Source organism: Molothrus ater, chromosome 2 (genome assembly GCF_012460135.2).
Source record: "Molothrus ater isolate BHLD 08-10-18 breed brown headed cowbird chromosome 2, BPBGC_Mater_1.1, whole genome shotgun sequence".
Lineage (NCBI taxonomy): Eukaryota > Metazoa > Chordata > Aves > Passeriformes > Icteridae > Molothrus > Molothrus ater.
Window position 1 is genome coordinate 110,968,082 of NC_050479.2, and position 12,761 is coordinate 110,980,842.

The 12,761-nt window shown below is 39.5% G+C and overlaps 1 protein-coding gene across 2 annotated transcripts in view; it reads left to right on the top strand.

Moving 5' to 3' along the window:
• The window catches only part of HTR1F (5-hydroxytryptamine receptor 1F), a 105,191-nt gene that overhangs the window by 55,218 nt on the left and 37,212 nt on the right, over positions 1–12,761 (top strand). The gene's annotated exons all lie outside the window — the stretch shown is intronic.

A 12,761-nucleotide genomic window follows, 5' to 3' on the forward strand; every position in this document is an offset into this window, starting at 1 on the left:
TGAGAAACCTGCTGTGGATTCAGGCTGGTACTTAAAATAATAGAAATGGACTATTTGCCAACAAATCTGATTGCCAGATGCTGAGCTGTTACTCAGAGAGATGGATTTTGAACTGACCCATAAGAATAAAGGGCAGAAATTGACAGTTTTGCTGCTCTTGCTCACCAGGACAAGGATATTTCTTGGTTTGGTCTTTTCTTTCCCATCTCTTTTACTGCTTTAAGACCGATACACATAAGACCCAACCTTCAAAACTTGCAATTTATGTTTCACAAAGATAATAAAACAGTTCCATTGGATCTTGGAAGCTAGAGACATTTGTCATAAGTAGGCTCAGATTAGCTTAATTAATTGATGCACTGAGTAAGCTGTGAATGTATCTGAGGTACAAAAATGTGAATATGCAGGTCTATGTGGAATTACCCTGGAGTGGTTATTTGCTTATAATTGTGTTACTGCAGTAGTGCCTCAAAACCCAGGCACTCATACTGAACAAAAATACCATAATAAGTGGTCCATTTGCTAGAGAGCTTTCAGTATGAATAGGCAAAGTGAAGGCTTGGGGAAAAGTGGTTGTGAAAACACTTGTGGTCTTTCTTAACCAGATGAATTGTAACAATTTAACTAAAGCCCTTCAGAAGCTGAATTTATGCCAGAAAATTGAAGGCCACATAGGTTGGAATGTAATAGTTTACATTTGCTGCCCATCAAATACACCTTGAGTTGTAAACTTGCAGCCCTAAGAATGTTTCCACAGGCTGCTGTTTTATTCTATACCCAACACATGTATGTTCCCCTACCCAGCTGTCCTCAGGTATTGACTCAAAGCAGTTTAAACTGTGTTTTGGGCTCACAACCCTTCAGAAACAACACAACTATGAAAACTTCTCTGTGGTATAAAAAGCAGGCAGGCCAGCAGAGCCCTCTCTGGGACTGCAAGCTGTGGTTCCAGATTCAATAACTTTCCATCAAGCATGGCAGCTTTGTGCTTTCCCCAGCTGCTGTCCTTATTGGAAAGCAGAGAGGAAAACAAACGAACAAACCAACCAAACGTTGCATGGGTTTGAAGGAACCTTGTGCTCTCCAATTTTTTTTTTTTGCAAGCTCTGGAAGAAAGGAGCAAGGGAGAGTTTGAGGGTTTGGTTCCTTGCTGCTGCTACTGCCAGTTTTGGGTGGCTGGGCTAAGGTCACTGGTGTTGCAAACACAGAGGGTGCAGCACAGCAGAAGCACAGGGAATCCTCATGCCTGTTTCAAACAAATCAGCCTTGTAATCTAAAGATATTGAAAGAACATTTCTTGGTATTTTAGATATTCTAGGGGTAGAAAGAGGTAGTGGCAAAATTTAACAGGTTATGCTACAGAAAGGAAAGTCATAATTTTGTGGAAAATAGGGAAGTATCCACTTTCCTGAGCTCATCTGAGGATCCAGCTAGGAAAAAATAAGGCAAATAGAAGAAAACCTAAGGAAGTCAAACTAACTAGAGGCCTTTTGTACTTTGAAGTGCTGGGCTAACTTGCCAACTCTTGTATCTCCCTCCCATTCCCTCATGAGCCTCAGACACAAAATGACTTGTGTTTAGCAACAGCTTTGACAGCTCAGTGTGCTACAAACTCTGGTACAGCACAGCCCTCACTTATTCTCAGCCGAAGAAAGGCAAAGTTTACAGCAGCAGCCAAGGGAACGAGTCATTGTGCCAATGGAGGGGAGTGACTGAGCCCTCTGGCTCATCAGGGCCCAGAATCCATCACTAAAGAGGAAGCTGCTACTTTGCCACAGAAATCTTTTCAGCCTGGTTCTCCAGGGCTAGAGGAATCCCTTCAGTCAATTAACAATCTGGTAAAAAACTTTCCAGCTTGCATGCAAGAACCCCAAGGCATTAAACAGAGCATTGTCCCTGTTCTTTATAATTCACTGCTACGAACCAATAAGATCTTCCATGTCACTACACAGGTATTTTTCACTAAGACCCAAAAAACATTTACTTTGTAACTTTTCTAAATACAGCCACACTGTAATAGTCCTGCTCAAAACATCTCAGGAGTTCCTGGAATGGAGGTTATCTGTAAAGTTCAAATAACCCATGAATTTGCTGTGATTTGTTTTCAATCTGTTTTTATTGTTGGCTGTTTCAGCATCCTGTGGTGATCAGTGCTGCAGTTTTAATAATTTCATAGCCAGGGTCTCATGAATTCAGTAGTAGGGGGTGTGTGTGTGTGCTATTATTAAAACCATGCTTGTAAGTACCTTCCCTGCTTCCACTGAAATGTCTCTGTAATTTGTCTTGCACAGCTAAAAGACAAATTTGCAGCTGTGAGCCTCAGAAGCTGAATATGCATTATAGTGAGTTGAAAACATACAGGAGAGACTTTTGCTTGCACACTTCATCTCTCAACAGCTCTAAATCACTTACCTTCAAATGACTTACCTTCAAATAATCACTTTGCTAGTGGAAGTTTAGGATTCTCCTCCCCAGTGGTGAGCATCCGAGAAGAGCCAACATAGTTATACAGCCCTGAAAATTATACATAAATGCATATTTAACATTTTAAACAAGTCTGACACAACTGTATAAATTTTACTTAAGGTAATTTGAACTTTGAAAACTCTTGCTTGAACTGCCCTCACAAAGGCATTTTAACACTGAAAATAACCCCCAATGTATTTGGTTATACTTAAAAAGTAGGAAAAAAGAGCTTTCTTAGAAATCTCTTAGAAATTTTAGGACCAGAACAGAAGACTAGCAGTTACATGAATTCATTATCTCCTTCAAAACAATTTATTCAGAAGCAATGGAACAGAAACAAATGAAAATGTCCCTTTAGATTTCACTCAGGAAATATATTCTTTTATAGGTCTTTGACTCCAACCTTCTGACAGCTAAAATTAACTTTGCATTACTGAAACAGATAATGTGCTGTCCTTATTCTATTCAGAGATAATACAGTAAATACTGATTAGGTTTAACACATGATGTTTAGAGCAGAAACATTTCTTAATTTATATTAATTTGTATTTGTGAATGATGTCTGGCTGCCCATTAGGCTTCACTATTTCAAAACTTCATTTAAAATCAACATGTCAGCTTTAATTTTTTTTTTTTTGTTGTGGGGTAGTTTTTAGTGCTCCTGTGTATGTGCATTTATACAAATATTACTTTAAGTCACTAAAACTTAATAATAAACATTCTCTTTATTTCCTGCTGCCTGCCAGACAGCTTGCTTGTACAGAAAGAAATAATACATCCTACTTTGGGTTAAATCTGTTATGTATTTTCAGGGAATGTAATAATCTTCTTACAGTAGCAGAAAAATGATGACTTTATAGTGCCATAAAATGTGTCCTTTTCCCAGGATTTTAAGACTGCAATATGTAGGTTAATACAATCAAATCCCAACTACATAATGTGGTTCACAGTGATGAGAATGATGTAAAAGCACTGTGTCCATTATAGGTAAGGGTTTGGTGGCTTTTTTAAGCAATCCTGTCCCTTTTCACTTTTGGGAAGGCAGCTTGGTCAGTGCACAGATTTTTATGTCACACGTTGCACTTGTCCAACACCCCAGACAACCCCACTTATTCCAAAGGCTCTGATATATTTCTTAATTAAATCTTGACAGTGAAATTGTAGTTCATGAAAACAATCCATGGTGGTTTGCAAGCCAGTGTCTGTGCATATTAAACCAGCACTTGACCAGATTGGGATTTTTACAGTTCAGTCAGGTATGCCTTGAAAGCATTATCAGGGATAAGTGGTGGGTATTTGAATAATAAGCACTCTATGTCTGCCTCTGGGATGAAATGCAAAGCTCCTCAGGCAGTCTGCAGGGCTGTAAATCTCAGTCAGAATGTTTGGTATTTTGTACTGCTGCAAGCAGCCACGGTTTACTTAGACACCAAGCTATTTTTCTGATCCTTTTTCCTTGGCAGCAGTGGTGCCTCATCACCCCCATGTAGCCAGAGGTGTTATTATTCCCATTCTCTCTAACTCCCCTCTCTGACCTATATTCACTCATCTGTTTATTAGTCTTTCACTTATAAATAGACTTTAAATGTTACTGTGTGAATTCAAACTTACGTTATTAGGTAACACCACCCACTCCTACAAAATAGAAATACTATTTTTCACCATCTTACATGCTTAGAGCCATAATTAAGATAAATTTCAAGCACACTTAAAACATCTCAGTCCAAATGCATGCACATTTCAGAAGTGCTCTTATTAGTAACTTAGTGATAATTATTTTCTTCTTTCAGTTAGAGGTGAATTTTATTCCTGAAAAACAGAGTTGCTTTTCAAAGGACAAAGTTAATCTCCCCATTTATTTGAAATCCTACTTTTCATTTGAAACAGTGACAGTTTTGACCTTGCTTGCTCTGTAGTGACTCCTTTACAAATACAAATGCACCAGTCAAGCCAATGTTCAGCAGCATGTAAGAAGCCAAAAGGGTTGGAAGTGTAATACCTCAGTTAAAAATTGTCACCAGAGGCCAAGGTGCAAATTAACATGGAAGACCAAAGGTAAACCAGGAATTCCCATTCCAGTTTAATATATTCCTACAGAGGTATATGTCATTTTCTACACAGGAGAAGTAGATATCTAGAATTTAGTCTTCATTTAGAAAATGAAAACACTGAAATTGTAGAAAAGGCACCTGAAGCCACATGGAAATTGTCTCTGTGCAACACACCAGCAAAAAGAAACAGAGCCACCAAACCAGCTGGTATAGATGGTCTCAGGCTGCCCAGACCTGGCATCCTCTGGAGCAAACATAATTTGACAATAATTAATTTTTTGGAAATAAAGTCATGGAAAATTTCTGCATGGCCAGGATGTTCCTGAAATGCCAGGAGAAAATGAGGTGGACCAGAAAAGTTCCTGGGGGAAGTGCTGCCTGCACTGCATTTGTACATTTATCCATAGGTATTGGGACAATTTTCTGCCCTTCTTATCACCCCTATTTGCAAGAGCCAAGAACAGAGATAAAGACTGTCAGGTGTGAGTGTGCTTAGAGGACAGCAGCTGGAATGAGATGATTCTCTAGGAAGGCACGATTCATCACAGCAACTGATTTTACTGAGTTGCATGGTCAGCACAGGAAGCTGACCCCAAGTTTGAGCCCCAGAGCAATCTCCAGTGTGCTTCCAGAGCCAGACTTAGCACCTGCTGGGCCAGCCCATTTGCCAGTTTTTTATGGTGGCTGCAGCCATGACTCAGGGCCAAAGCAATGTTTGATTGGAGCCTGTAATCATCTCTCAGATATCCTCCCTCAGGCTGGTAGCTCTTGTAGCACCAAAACATAATTATTATATATAATTCTTATCACATGCTTGGGGTTTTTTTCAGGTAAATCTAAAAAGATGGAAACCCACATCCTAACCTGGCAGAGTAACATTTTCACACCATGACACCTGAATTACATGGCTGTGCTGTGGCATGAGGGAGTCAGAATTTGGATACAAAGGATGTTCTGGGAGGGGGACAGATGTGTGTGACACAGCTGGCCTGTGTCATTACTGCTGCTCCGCAGCAGGCTCAGGCATAAAACCTGTAGGCTTTATGAATTCAAACTTTCAGGTTTGTCCTGTTAGAAACTGGCTTGTTCTCTAAGAGAGCCAATTTTAGTGCATGAACATTGTGGATGATAAAACAGGAGGCAAAAAGGCAACACAGCCAGGGTGCAAGGGCAGCATCTCCTCAGGAAAATGAGAGAAAGAGGGAAGAGAGCTGGAGTGAAACCATGACAAGATAGGATTTATGAGGCATAACAATATCCCACAGCTTTCCTCAGCCCTCCTAGGGGAGAGATGGAGGTTGCTTTTACATGTTGGGATCAAAATTTAGGAAGTCAAGCAGCCATCTATCTGGTCTGTGGGTAAGACAGAATTAACCAGGAAAATTGTGCATCTCAGCTAAATTTCTATAATTTAAAAACAGTACCCTGCTAGTTAAATAAAAATAATATATATTATTTTAGAATCTAATTCGTTTTTTCAGATTTTTCCAGGATTCTAAATAACATAACAGTAAAGCTCATAAAATGATATATTAATATTTATCTGTGTAAACTATAAGAAGAATTTTAAGAAACACATTTTCCATACAGTGCAGTCAAATTTAAACCATAAGTTTCCTTAAATAAGTGTATCTGTAAGAGATGGTATTCAAGGAGTTTAGACAAATTATCAGACTGATATTTCTAGATGCAAAATCATTAAAAATATCTTCAGAGTGATCTCCAGATTAAAAGTGACACACTGAAGGATGACTTAATTTATTCTCTGACATTGAGTAAAGCAAGTTTCTCTTGCCCAGAAATGTAAAATAAATAACTGCAAACACCCATGGTGAAAATTCTAAAGGAAAAAACAATCACATTGTAAAAACACAAAAGTTACATAAGCAATATTTTCAGATATATTTGGGAAGGCAATACTTTTACCCCACAAAAAGTTAGAAATGCCCATGGTGCTTTCCAGTGGTGTTCATCACTACAGATTTTTCCAAAATCCAGTGAGGGCCTCTGCCCCAACCCCCAAGGGCAGTGGCCTTAGGTTTTAGTATTGCACAGCCCTCTGGTTTTACTCTACACCTCCTGGATATCAGCTTTTCACATCACCTTATCACTCCTGCAAATCAGAGATGGGCTCTCAAGTCAAGCATTTGAGATTATACAGAGGGACAAGAGCCTTACTTAAGTGACTTTAGAGTTGGTAACTGATATTAGAACAGAAAGAGGACTAAAGCTGATTTTAAGATCCAGAGGCAAGTGTCTAATCCTGAAGCCTTTAGTTTATTTTCCCTTTCATTACCAATTCATCCTAAGGCACAAAATCAGCATGACAACTCTTTTTTGTTTGGTTTGAGGTTTTTTTTGTTTTTTTGCAAAGCTGCAGGAAGTCAAAAATCACATTAAGAGTGGAAAATACGTGGATGGATTTAGACATTGGCACCTGAATGAATTTCATGATGATTACGTTCCCCTCGAAGGTATGAAACAGCAATTCTATTTCCCTTTTCACTCTTCTCCAGCAAACCTGGAGATCCAATAATGTCATACAATATATTGCAATGTGACAGCAGAGTGCTGATATTTCCTATACAGGCATTTGTCATTTTAGGTGTGGGATGGTTTTTCAATATATTCAACAACACTTTAAAATATTTGCCTAAATTAGATTTTTTACCTTCTGTTGCGCAAATCTTGATTCTTTTAATCCATTCAGGAACATTCAAGCTAAAAGGAGCTGTTGTCAACACCAACAGAAATATTTTGTAGGAAGTAGAAATCCCTATGAAAACCAACAGGATGCAGAAGGAAGATAGTATATTCTGTAGCATGCACAGTAATAGGGATGCCAGTTTGACCAGATCTTTATAATTAAGTAAGAAATAGCCAGACTACTACAAATATTGTAGTGCTCTCTGTTCTGTTCAGAAATGTGCACATTCAGAACTAAAATACTCTGTTCATCCCTTCCTTTTGAACACAAGAATTAACTAGTGGTACAGGTAAGAGAGCTGAAGGAATACCCCCCTCCCCCAAAAAAAAGGGTGTATAGGCTCATGTAAAAATTATCTATATTTGGAAGGCAGTAGTCTGCAAGCCAGATAATACTGTTCTTTTCATGTCTTGCTTCCAGTGCTTTTAACAATGCTCAGGACACATTTTGTAGAAATACTAATCTAGAATATTATGCATGCATCGCTTTTCCCTGCCCAAAGCAGCTGGAATAACTGCAGTACTTCTATCATATTTCCAGGTTAGTTCTTACAAGTGACTTCATAGCTCAGGCATGAAAACAGCTGGTAGAGAGCCGGAATGATTCCAAAAGTAATTTTGGAAGTGAAGGAATTGAAGATTCTATTGTATATTTGTTAACTATGCTCATTAGCTAAGTCAGAATTTAGTAAAATCATCTACCAAACAAAGTTAAGTGCTTCCTTTACTTTTTGCATAGTTTACTTTTTGGTTTTTTCCTCAATGTGTTGCCATTAAACTTTGGTGTGGAAGTAGCCTAACTGTTTATACTTCATTTATTTGAAGTTGCCATGACTTGTAGAACTGAGAAAAGATACTACTTAAAGACACTAGGCAATGAACCTGACTTTTAAAATTATATACTCATTTTTTGCCCTAGAATACTCCTTTTTTTTCTTTTTTTTCCCCATTTTTAACCTTCCCTGAAGGCCTATGGTATTACTATTTCCTGAGCTGCAAGTCCTCTTCTAGAACAACAGTTCAAGCACAATTACCTTTTTCTGGTAATATGTGCCCTCGATTGTGGCACAGCTCTGACAACTCTGCCCTAAATCAAGCAGCTCTGTGGGCAAACTGGAGGAAACAGCCTGTTTAAAAACAAACATTTGTCTCATTCATTGTCCATAGTGAATTTCAAAGCACTACACTGAGTTAGGAATAATCACCTGTACAAAGCAGGGCTGTGAGGGACTCTCTGCAGAGAAGGATTTGAGGGATCACAAACAATGCCATAGTATTGGAAAGGGAGGAGTAAAACCCACAAAATATTATAGTGTAATACATAAAACATCACCCCAGACTGCTCTGTTCATTTTTGACGACTTTAGGAGGGTCAGGGTCATACTGGAAAGCACACAGGAAAGAACAAGGAAAAAATTCAAATAAGTAGAAACTGTGGACCAAGAAGAAATATCAAAGAAATCAAGTTCTTTAGTCTAAACAAGGGAAGCACATTTGGAAGCCTAAAGGCTGTTGCAGTGAGGGAGGGACAAAAACAGGCTTCATGCCCACCTAGAGCCCAGCAAGCCTGGCAACAAGGGAGATTTAGTGCCAAATTCTGACTGTGTTGGGAAATGGTGCCGGGGAATTGTTTATTTCTGTTGCTGGAGTGCCTTAAACAAGAGAAACGTAAATATTTGTCAGATGTGACAGTAACACTGGCATGGTGAAACACTCAAGATTACTGTTCAAAACCAGTTTTCCTGCAGATTATATTTCTGTCTTGTATATACTATTTTCACAAAGTGAGTTTTGCCTTCGCAGAAGATTAAAATTGGGACTGGCATAACTGGGTGTTGGGCTAGTGTAAATAAAAGTCTTTAAGGGGTAATAACTCCTTGAATTTTATTTTTGTCAACAGCACAGAAACTCTGGCAAAACATCAAAACCCAAACTTGCAGTCCTTGGAAGTCTTTCATTCCTCATTTCTGGCAAACTCAACAACTACTCAGACTTTCATACAAGCTTTTATTCTAGCTTTTATGTCAAAAATACTTACCAAGCATACTTACACCCTTATTTGTGTTTTACTTACTTCATGTCTTCCTTTTGATCCCCTCTCTAACACTTGACATTCAACACATTGTCTGGGGACAAAACATCCTCTGCAGTTTACCAAAGCTGAGGTACCTACATGTCAGAAGGATGCTCATGCAGGAGGCAGGGGATGTTTTACACTCAGGCCTGGGTATTGGGTTTCAGAGAACATAATTGCACACTTGGGAGGCAGTAGCTTCTTAATTACAGTCCTCTGGGGAGTGGGAGGAATCAAAGCAGTGTCATGTCTGAAAGGGACTTGACACAAGTAGCCAAAGTGGCCTAATCCCATCAGAGGAGAAAGCACTTGATCTGTGCTCCAGCAAGCGCCCAGCCTTCTTCAGGCACTCTATAATTAAGTATTTTAAATTGCTCCCCTCTGTGCACTTCTCTGCTTCTGCTCTTCTATCAGCCTCTTCCTGAAATCACCAGCCTGGTTAACCAGCCCTGATTTCTGCTTCCTGCCCTGTGCACTATCCGGTTCCAGTGGCTGGGGGTTGGATTGTGGCTAAAACACTGGGCTGGGGGTCAGCTCTCAGTTCCTGCCTGGCCCATATCACACACACTCTGGGTTTTGGGTGTCTATCATGAGGCACGTCAGCTAAATGCCCACAGGAATTCTGAATGCATGAAATTATCCTAGAAATTAGCACTTTTTTAAAAGTTAGGGCCTGGACATTGGAAAGAACTCATGCCTGAGAACAGTGTTGGAGCACATGCTAGCTTTATTTATTTCAAAGTATCACCCGAGTTTAAAAAGAACTAAAACACATTGCTGGATCAGGACATGTGACTGACTAAAAAAAGGGAATATCCACACCACTTCTAAAGTGTGTCATTTAAAAAGGAATGCAATTATTCATTCTTCAACCAGCAGCCAACCTGCAGCTCATGGCAGTTAGGAAGAAGCACTTTCTCCAGGCATGATTTTTCCATGCATTCATTTCGGGCACTTTCCTGCTTATTGTTTAGCCCTAGTGCCAAACAAAATCAGGACCTTGGAGTTGAAAGAGAAGACACTGATGAAATCAAGGGTGGCTTCCCTTACAAAGCAGTGTGAAAGAGGCACCTATTTTAGCTGAGGAGCAGAGTGCTGCCCAGCCCTTCAACCACCACCAGTCCAGAGACCACTTTGTGAATTGATTCAGGTAATTTATCCTACAAACCCCACATTTCACAGTGGGAAATAATGTAAGAAACTTTTAGGGTTATTATCTGTAAGTTCTCTTTCTGGGAATACAGCAAACCACCAAATTCATAAAAACTAGATATTATTAACACCACCAGAGATGTTCTCTGATGTGGGTAAACACATCCACAGCTAAAACGGGGTGGAAGACAATGAAATTGCAAGCACTAAACATCTCTTTATATAAAATAGGTAATTTCTTAAAGCTATGACCAAGAAAGGAAAAAACAAATGAAAGAATCTTTTTGTAAAAAATTATAACCTGCAGAAAACTGAACATTTTCAGACATTTTTACCAATCTTGAACTTTGGCACCAGAATGGCATACTCCACAGGGCTGGTGCCTCATTAATACAGCCACAGCACTGCAATCCATGAAGGAAGAAATGGGGGAGGAGGACTGTGCTAATTTAGCTCTGAGTTCCACAGAAGAGAATGTCACACTCACTCCCCCTCAGCAGTGGGCTTTTCATATGGCTGCATCCAGGATGGCTGGTGGCTGAAAAGAGAAATTGCTACTGCTGAGAGAGAGCAAGTCAGTCACTCATCAGCCCAGTGCCTTTTTCTGCTGTCCTTAACAACAGCACACCTCTTGCCCTGTTAAAATACTGACCCTCTCACCTAGTCCAGCTCCAAGATGAGACAGAACAGAATGAGGCATGCTGATTTCATGTTGTAAGTTTTTGTTGAAAACATCTATCAAAGTGAAAGATCCTTGTGGTTTCTCAAAACCAGGTTTTGCTTATTAGCCCTTTATCCTTCAGTGAACAAAGGGAGTCAAATGTGTGTTTTGCTGTGAATCCTCTAGGCAATATCAGATATTTATTACATGTCCTCATCCCACGTGGCTTTCCCTACTGTAGGCTACAGCCAAGGATTATTCCTTTTTCTGTTTTTCCATCAGATAAAACAAAATGTTTGTTTTCATCTTGGGGTCTGTAAACCTTTATATGAACAGCTTCTAAGAGATCCACTCAAAACAATTAGGCAAAAACAAACCCACAACTCTACTAGTGCATGACATCAGTTATCACATGGGGACCTGCATTTCTACTGAAAGATTTTTAGTCATCTACACATTGGCTTAAAGCTTACAACTACTGCAGAAGCTAAATACGCCTAAATAATGCCTGCATGGTCAATAGCAGAAGGCAGATAACCCTTGAGAGGGACTACAAAAATGAAAAGAGAAGAATATGCACAGAAACATATCCATTGGGGTCTTATTGTCTAAAACAAAGTGTCTAAAATAAAATAAAAAGAAATCTGATGAAAACCCAAGAAAAATTGGGGTGTATCAGATGTGAACAGGAAGAGTAACAAGGAAACCCCACCATGGGTTAACTGGCCACAGGCTAGTTTATTTGTAAGGTTTCTTAAGGCTCTATTATTTGTAAATAATAGAACCTCAAGAGAAGAGACTAGGCAGGAAGGCAAGCCAACATTTTATACCAAACAATTATTAATGCACTGACAGTCTGAACATTAAGTTAAGGTTCTATAATGAGGCTAACAGTCTGTGAAGATGGTTCAGTCATAAGACTGTTCTCAGCTTAATGGGTGCCATAACCATTAAAGATGAAACACAATACTTGGAAGGCAGAATAGATACAAAGCAGAACATCACAGCAAACAAAATAAAAAAGCTCTTGCTCCATTCCATTCAGACTTGGCACGGCACAGCAGGATGAAAAGAAAACACAATACCAGTTTCTCTGTTGTTTCACTGTTCTCACTTCTGGAGACTAAAGCTGAAGACTCTCAAAAGCCAACCATAGCTCAGGCAATAAGTCTTCCGTGGTTCCCTCTATAGTTAATGGATACAGAAATCTCCCCCAAAAGAATAAATCAGAGCAGAAACTTGCCTGTGATTTTTTGTATCCTCTAGGGTAATAGATTAGAAGTTTCTGACATGACAAAAGACAGACTCAAAGGGAGCTGGCCATAAATTTGAGGACTGAGCAAACAAACATCATGAAGTTCAACACAGCCAAAGTGCAAAGCTATGCACTCAGGGAAGAAAAACCCCAGGCACCTGCAAGGGCAGGAAATCAAGTGGGCTGAAATTAGCCCTGCCAAAAAGGTCCTGAGGTTACCATGGGTGCCAGATTAATATAAACCAACACTGCACTCGTGTCAGAAACAAAGCAAATGACCTCATTAAAATAAGCATATCCAGCAGGTCAAGAGGTCACTATCCCAATCCAGTCAGCACTGATCAGGCCAGACTTGCAGTACTTCAGCCTCTTCTGCAAAGAAGGGGGAGATCAAGA